The sequence below is a fragment of the Cricetulus griseus genome, chromosome 6 (assembly GCF_003668045.3).
Source record: "Cricetulus griseus strain 17A/GY chromosome 6, alternate assembly CriGri-PICRH-1.0, whole genome shotgun sequence".
NCBI lineage: Eukaryota > Metazoa > Chordata > Mammalia > Rodentia > Cricetidae > Cricetulus > Cricetulus griseus.
This window is the reverse complement of record NC_048599.1, coordinates 70239508-70248197: the sequence shown is the minus strand read 5'-3', so window position 1 is coordinate 70248197 and position 8690 is coordinate 70239508. Positions and strand designations below refer to the sequence as shown.

At 38.7% G+C, this 8690-nt stretch overlaps 1 long non-coding RNA gene across 1 annotated transcript; it reads right to left on the bottom strand.

Moving 5' to 3' along the window:
- Positions 1 to 4819: 4819 nt before the first annotated feature.
- Positions 4820 to 8081, bottom strand: LOC118238486. The gene is made up of 3 exons (XR_004770550.1): positions 8041 to 8081; positions 7669 to 7933; positions 4820 to 4865 (listed from the first exon to the last, which is right to left on the bottom strand). It is a non-coding gene; the product is annotated as an uncharacterized LOC118238486 (long non-coding RNA).
- Between the last annotated feature and the right edge of the window lie 609 nt (positions 8082 to 8690).

Below are 8690 nucleotides of genomic sequence, written 5' to 3'. Positions count from 1 at the left end.
TCAAAAGTTACATTATCGGGGGATTTAAGTATTGTGTGATTTTTAAAGATCTATTTATTCATCATCTATCTAGGTAGCTATCATCTATCTATCTTTATCATCTATCTATCTGTATGTATCTATCCAATAATTAATTTATTTATGTAATATGCACTGGTGTTTTGCCTGTATATACACTGTGTAAGGATTTTGGATCCCTTAGAACTGGAGTTACAGACAGTTGTGAGTTACAGACATGTGGGTGCTGGGAACTGAACCCAGGTCCTCTTGAGAGAAACAGTGCTCTTATCTGCTGAGACATCTCTGCAGCCCCCTTGAATAATGTTTGTAATAACTTAGTTAGTATGACAAAATTGGTTCACAGATTCTTATTTTTGATCAAACAACTTGCTTGAATCACTTGTCTTTATGGAATTCATTCAAGCCTATTGCCATCAGAATGGAGCTAGGCATGCTCCTCAGCTTTTTCTTGACAAATCAGCCTGCCTCCAACTTAAGCTTAAAAATCATTTTATGGTAAAGACAAGCTAGGTTCATTACTGTTTATGATTAGACCTCTGCTTCTCAAGGACTGGGCTATGTTCCACCTGTAACATTAATTATAAATTGTTCTGTGCTGCCTGTTTCATGATTCACAACCCTGTCTTGGTTTGAAAAAGTTGTTTTTCAACCATTTTGTATCCCTACCAGTATTTCAGAAGGTTATATGTAGCATGATTAATAAAATACCCAGTGACAGATATTGGGTTTCAAGCTGAAGATCAGAAAAACAAAGCAGCTGGCCGCTCTTACCTCAACCTCAGATTGAAATGGGTGATCCTGTTTCCAAGAATCCTCAGGGTCCAACACATACTGCACTGCTCTCAACCAAGCCTCAGACTTCAATCCTCTCATTTCCTATCTCCTCCTGCTTTATATTACTCTCTCTGCCCATATATATCACGCTGTCTCCACCTCCCTAGTGCTGGGATTAAATGCATGTCATCCAAGTGCTGAGATCACCTTTATGTGAGCTGTTTACCTTTTAGACTAGTTCAATTTCGTGCAGTTCGGTGTGGCCTTGAACTAACAGAGAACTGTCTGCCTGTGTTTCCTGAGTCCTGGGATTAAAAGTATCTACCAACATCACCTAGCTTCTGTGGTTACCTAGTATGGCTTCTGGGATTAAAAACTGACTGGCTCTATGACCATGGCTAGCTTTTCATTTTGATCCCCATTGGCTTATTAGATCATAAAAATGTATCACCACAGTTATATGATCACCTATGACTATTTTGTTATGCCCACCTTGCAATAATGTCTTTGTTAGAGCAGGTTGTTATGATTAACTTGTTATGCTTATGTTCTGCCCCTGTAACCCTGCCAATTTTGCCTGTCAAATCCCCTATTTGGAACCCCCCTACCACGGAGTTATAAAATCCTTGTCTTCTTCACATCCAATGCTGACCTCGCAAATTTTGCATTAGGGGGAGGCAGTCCTATATACAAATACAAAGTCCTAAATACAAAAGCTTGCTTTAATTAATTCCTTGCCTTAGTTAATTTGGCCATGATGATCTGGGTTGGTGGTCTTTCTCCTCCCATCTTTGGGATTAACATTTTCCTACTCAAGCCTATCACCCTCAGTATGGAGCTAGTCATGTTCCTTCGGCCTCTTCTCTCACTTTTTCTCTCCAGCCTCAGTGAATTACACTCTCACTACTCAGCAGGAGATGAAAATTGGGCCTATTCTACATTTTTCTCATTGCCTACTTCCTATTCAACACTCGATCATATTGCTTCTACCTTTTTAACATATATCATTCTAGAATAATTCATGTATTATACACATGTGTATGCATCTGTCGATGTGTCTGTAATTTGTCCAGCAAGTTACTCAATCAATTATTCATGTATTAACTCCTTTTCTGTTGCTGTGATAAGACACCATGTCTTAGGTAAGTTATAGAAGAGAGAGCTTATTCTGGTATATAGTTCCAGAGGGATAAAAGTCCATCAAGGTGGTGAAGCATAGCAGGAAGCAGCTGGCATAGTGTCAGGAGCAGGAAGCTAGGACTAAGAGCTTACATCTTCAAATGCAAGCTTAACGCGGATGCACAGACAGTGAACTGGAAGTGGAGTAAGGCTTCAATCTTGAGTTCTACCACATACTTCTTTCAGTAAGGTCATATCTCTCTAAACTCTCCAAACAGTTCCACCAACTGGGTACCAGTTGTTCAAACATTCAAGCCTATAGGAAACATTCTCATTTGCCTCCACAATTTATCAATATCTATTTATAAACTATTAATCTTTGATTTGTCTGAGTGACCCAGAAAATAGCCTGATATTAAATTTCTTATTAATTAAGAGAATGAATGTTTGGTTGACAAAACAAGCAAACTAGACAGTCATGACAGTGGTGACATATTGGAACTAAACCTCTGTGGTTAAGTTGGCTGAGGCTAAGAGCACATGCGAATATAAGTCAAGGTATAAAATGTTTTTGAGTAGTTATCTACTGCCTGCTAAGTTCCATATGTGCTGTCAATTATCTGACTTTTATGCAATTAAAATTCTTGAATTTCTTCTTTTGCTTAGAACAAAGATGAACTACTGGTTGTGAGAAGATTTTTTTTTTACAACAGAGAAATATGCATTTGTTTACACATTGCTAATATCTGTTTTTTTTTTTTTTTACAATGATAGTGTTGAATAGTGTGACATTGGTTATATGACTAATGAAACCTATTTTGTGCCTAGGGTGGAAGATGTAGCATTCTGTGCAGCCAGTTTTCTAGTGGGGAAAGAACTGGTCCATAATACTTGCCACTTTCTCAGGTATAAATACTCTCACTTTGGGCAATTTCAAGACACTAAGATGATCTGTCTGAATCCAGCGCTAGGAAGAGATGCAAAGAATTGCTTCTCACATTCCAGTATGACATGCATATTCCAGTATGAATGACACCAATAGAGGTCCAGGTGTCACTTGTCCTGCTTATATTTTAAGATAATGGTTATCTTCTCCTAAGCAACGTCAAGCAAGAGAGTTAGAAAAAGAAGTATCATTCTCATTAGAAGATATTTTTTAGAGCTGTAACTGGTATTCAGTTCTCTACATAAGCGTTGCTAGATTTTCCTTTCAGTTCGAGAGGACATTGGAGCTATAACTAGCTCATGAGGCTTTAGCCTCATTTGGGGGTCTTAGTTATGTTTTCTTTTCTTTTTATTTATGTGTATATGTACATTTCTATGTCTAGGTATGTGCATGTGAGTGTTAGTACATATGAGTGCAGATGCTTCTGGTGCCAGTGGGTGTTAGATCCCTTGGACCAGGATTTATGGGTGGTTGTTGAGTCATGTGATGTGGGTGCTAGGCTTGAATTCAGGTGCTCTGCAAGAGCAGTACATGCTTTTAACTGCTGGATCATCTGTCTATCCCAATAGTTTATTATTTATTTGTATGTATGCATGTGCATGGTTAGATTTGTAGTGCTTTTTTCTTTCTCAACAAGGTATGAGAATTAGCTGTGGTCATGACATTTCTTAGACACTGCTTCATGTTCTCACCCCCGTTACATTCCTTATCCACATTTTCAACACCAAGGAACTTATCCAAATAGTATACTGAGGTTGAAGAAGGAAAATTTGATTTTGACTCAATATAAGGAATTCAGATGTTATATTTATTTTTATTTTTTTATTTTTATTTTTATTTGAATTAGAAAGATTATTTTACATGTCAATCCCAGTTCACTTTCCCTCTCCTCCTCCCCTACACCCCAACTAACACCCTACCTATCCCATACCCTTTCTGCTCCCCAGGGAGGGTGAGGCCTTCCATAGGGGGTTTTCAGATTCTTTCATATCCTTTGGGATAGGGCCTAGGCCCACCCCCTTGTGTCTAAGCTCAGGGAGTATCCCTCCATGTGGGATGGGCGCCCAAAGTCCACACCTATGCTAGGGATAAGTACTGATCTACTACAAGAGGCCCATTTCTGAGGTCTCCTTACTGACGCCCACATTCAGGGTGTCTGGATCAGTCCCATGCTGGTTTCCAAGCTATCAGTCTGGGAACCAAGAGCTCTCCCTTGTTCAGGTCAACTGTTTCTGTGGGTTTCACCAGCCTCGTCTGGACCCCTTTGCTTATCAGTCCTCCTTCTCTGCACCTGGATTCCAGTTCAGTTCAAGGCTTAGCTGTGGGTGTCTGCTTCTATTTCCACAAGCTGCTGGATGCAGGCTATAGGACGGCATATAAGTTAGTTATCAATCTCATTATCAGGGGAGGGCATTTAAGGTAGTTTCTCCTCTGTTGCTTAGATTGTTAGTTGGTGTCATCTTTGTAGCTCTCCTGACATTTCCCTGGTATCTGATTTCTCTTTAAACCTATAATGTCTCCCTCTATTATAGTATCTCTTATCTTGCTCTCTTCTGTTCTTTCCCCAACTCAACCTCCCTGCCCCATCATGTCTTCCTCACCCCTCCTCTTCTCCCCTTCTCATTCTCCTAGTTCCCTCTCCCCTCCCCCCATGCTCCCAATTTGCTCAGGAGGTCTTGTCCCTTTCCCCTTCTCCAGGGGACCATGTATGTCTCTATTAAGGTCCTCCTTGTTCACTAGCTTCTATGGCTGTGTGGATTGTAGGCTGGTTATCCTTTACTCTATGTCTAAAATCCACATATGAGTGAATACATACCATGATTGTCTTTTTGTGACTGTGTTACTTCATTCACTCAGAATGGTTTCTTCTAGTTCCATCCATTTGCATGCAAATTTCAAGTTTCCATATTTTTCCCCGCTGAGTAGTACTCCATTGTGTAAATGTATCACATTTTCTCTATCCATTCTTCAGTTGAGGGACATCTAGGTTGCTTCCAGGTTCTGGCTATTACAAATAATGCTGCGATGAACATCATTGCACAAATGTCCTTGTTGTATGAATGTGCTTCTTTTGGGTATATATGCCTAAGAGTGGAATTGCTGGATCTTGTGGTAGACTGATTCCAGTTTTCCTCAGATGTTATATTTAGATTTCTCATTTTAGTTGGAGAAAAGACTTCTCATTTAAACCTACTTTTTTAGTGGAGAATCATTGTACATTGACTTCTGAAACCCAGAGCTTACCTAACATTCCAAAGCTGGAGTCTTCTCATCCCACCTAGAAGTTCCCAAATAACCACTGTAAGGCTTAATATTAATTATAATTATCTCTGTCATTTCTTGAGTTTTGGAAGCTGCTTACAATGCACTTCATGTTTATTTAGGTAATATTATACCATTCTGGGATATTTGATAGAGTTGAAGACTAGATACTTACAGTTTTTCCTCAGTTATGGTAAAAGATAAATTAGATATAAAACTTTAGACTTGCAAAGATATGATAGATGATAGAGTATTTTTTTAATTTTGCCAAATATGAATAGACTGAATATTGTAACTATAATTTTTGCTTGATACCTGTTTTGTTATACGTAATTTTACTATGTTAAATTTAAAACCTTCCTTTTTAATTAGACAAAAGGGGAGATGACGTGGGATATCCTTCTGTATGCTGCAAATATGTGTTGCTTTTATTGGTTGATAAATAAGACTGATTTTGCCAATGTCTCTAGCTCTCTCAATTAGGTTAGCCCATTTTTGGAAGTCATCTCTTAAACGATTTGCACCTCTGGTTGTCTCTAGCAAACAGAGTTCACCTGAGCAAATGCTGCTACTAAGAAGCTATGCTCAACTCTGTTATTTTGTGTTTAGAATCTCTTTTTAAGCTTTTGTTAGGTTTTACATGGAAATTTTTGTCAAACGTTTTGGTACCACATGTAGCTGGAGGTTTCTCATCCCCCTGACTACTTCCTAAACAAACACTCTAAGGCTTAATATTAATTATAATTGCCTGGCCAATGGCTCAGGCATATTGTTTTCTCTCTCAATTAAATTAACCCATTTCTATTAATTTATATTTTACCATGAGGCTTGTGACATGTTACCGCACATCTTGCTTCTATGGTGGCTACATGGTATCTCCCCAACTCTGCCTTCTTTCTCCAGTATCTCTCTTTGGATTTCCTACCTGACCTGACTCTATTCTGCCTGGCCATTGACAAAATCAGCTTTATTCATCAGCCAATAAAAGCAATACACATTCACAGCAGACAGAAGGACATCTAACATCAGGCTATGCTTTTGTCTTTTTTTTATTTATTATTTTTTTCTTGAATGCAATGCCTTCCAGTGTGGGGTAAACTGTTTTCATTGTCTGCTAAATTTTTGCATTTCTGGTTTTACTAAGTTTGAAGGTAGATAAACCACAAGCTGTTGAAATTTTATTAGAATACTAAATGTACATTCAAGTTTACATATTGCTAAAAGCTTCTTTTATAAGGAAGTGTTAAATACCCATGGTACTAAATGTATGGCCGGATTAGCCTAACATACTTATTCCCTAATCCCATATAGAAAACACTTGCAAATCTCTGGCTCACATGATCAATTCTTAGTTTTATTCTTAAGACTGCCTTATACACTTAAAGATTATTGGGACTTCTAAGACCTTTCTAAAGTGAATGTAACATATTTATTATATTAGAAATTAAAACTGCAAATAAGAAGATACTTATTATTTTCAAAGCTTTATTTTAGTTTTAATTATGTGTATCTCTGTCTGTCTGTCTGTGTAGGGATATGTTCACATGAATGTGAGATCAAGAGGGCATTAGATACACTGAAGCTGTCATTACAAGTTGTTGTAAAAGGCTCCAGTGTAGTGTGAATGCTAGAAACCAATCTTCTGCAAGAGTAGCAAGCGTTTTAACTGCTGAGCAAGCTCTCCAGGCCCAAGAAGCCTACTTATGAATTCATCTAATAATAATAAACTCACTATGTGTTTATATAGAAAGTTTATTTGGTTAAAAAAGCTAGCTTTCTAGGCCCTCTGCACGTGGGAGACAGTTGTGTAGCTTGGTCTATTTGAGGGGCCCCTGGCAGTAGGACCAGGATCTATCCCTGGTGCATGAGGTAGCTTGTGGGAGTCCATTCCCTATGGTGAGAGGCCATGCTCAGCCTTAATGCAAGGGGGAGGGGCTTGGTCCTGCCTCATATTAACAGTTCAGGCTTTGTTGACTCCCCATGGGAGGAGTAGATGGGGGTGGGCTGGGGGAAGGTGGAGGGATAGGAAGAGAGGTGAGGAGGAGAACTGTGATTGGAACATCAAATGAAATTAAAATAAATAAATAAATTTATAAAGAACAAAACAATGATACCTAATATTGACTGTAGACAGAGAAGTATTTTAATGTCAAAAGCATATGTTCAGCCTCCTCCAGCTCATAAAGTTTAATCTTCCTTTTGTCAAAACAAACAAACAAATAAATAAAGCTGGTTTTCCAAAGTGAAATATTTAAAATTTTTGTTATTCTCTTAAGGAGTTAGCTTAATTGGTCATGAGCTGTCTTAGTTGCTTCACATTGCTGTGATCTGCTCTTTTTGGTTAATCACATGAAGAAAATCTGTAAGAAGCACAGCTGGAAAAGTGTGTGTGTCGGGGGGGTTAACACTCTTAATAGATGATTACAGAAATCTCTTTTAGGCTTAAACCCAAGCTTACAGGGTGTTGGTTTCTTAAAGACAAATATTAATGTGAATTTTAATCACCAATCAATGACTGTGCCATGCCACATTAAAGTATAGCCTACCTTTTGAACAGATCTTTTACTATATGGTTATTATATGTGAACTTTATATCATCATGCTTGAGTAACTGGAAAATATTAATTTAATTATCAAGCAAATCTGTCCTTTGACCCAACTGTCTGTCTTATAGGCAGCAGTGACTTAAACAATATAAATTCAGTTTTGCCACTTCTCAGGGTTAGCACATCCACAATAATACAGCTGCTAGTGCAGAGTCTAATGCCAGTCACTTCCTCCTTTGGACAGGGTCACTTTTGTATGTTTCTCCTGTGATAAAACGAGAGGATAAAAGCTCTCATGACTATAGTGGGAAATTACCAATACGGAGTCAGGTAGAAATATAAGGGTATTTAATAGGGAAAAGCCTTACTTACAGAGCAAGCTAGCCAGCCGGCGTGGCAGCAGTCTGTCCAGCAAGTACCAAAGAGAAACTGAAAGAGAAAAGGCAGTCACTCTACATCACCCTGACCACGCCCTTGCAAGCGTGGCCAGGCACACTTGTAGCCAGCCCCTAAGTAGGCGTGGCTACAGCTTCCCCTACACATGACTAGTTTCCGTACATTTTAATTTATAAAATAAATAACAAAATCATGTTTTCGTATGGGGTTTTCATACATATTTCATTTTATTACCCCACTCCCTGTTCCTCTTCATCTCCTTAGTCCTTTCCTTCTATACCCATTACCTCCAGTATTTCTTTCCTCCTACTTTGCTTTCTTGTATTCCCATTATTAGATTTTGTTTGTTTGCTTGCTTGTTTTTTTGGGTAGTGTTCAAAGGGCCAGGGAATGACAGAAAACAACACCATGCAACAGAACTCACATGAGAGATTTATTGCGGGGAGGTGTGTCATACAAGAGGCTGTCTTTGAGCAAGGCTGGAAAGAGAGCAAGATGATAAAGGCACAGAGGCTTCAGAAAGGGTATAGCACATGTGCTTAGGGACAGTATGTGACCCATGTTGATGGTGGAAATATGTCGAATTTGGTGGCTGATGATGATGAGTCTGTTGGCACCAAGTACCT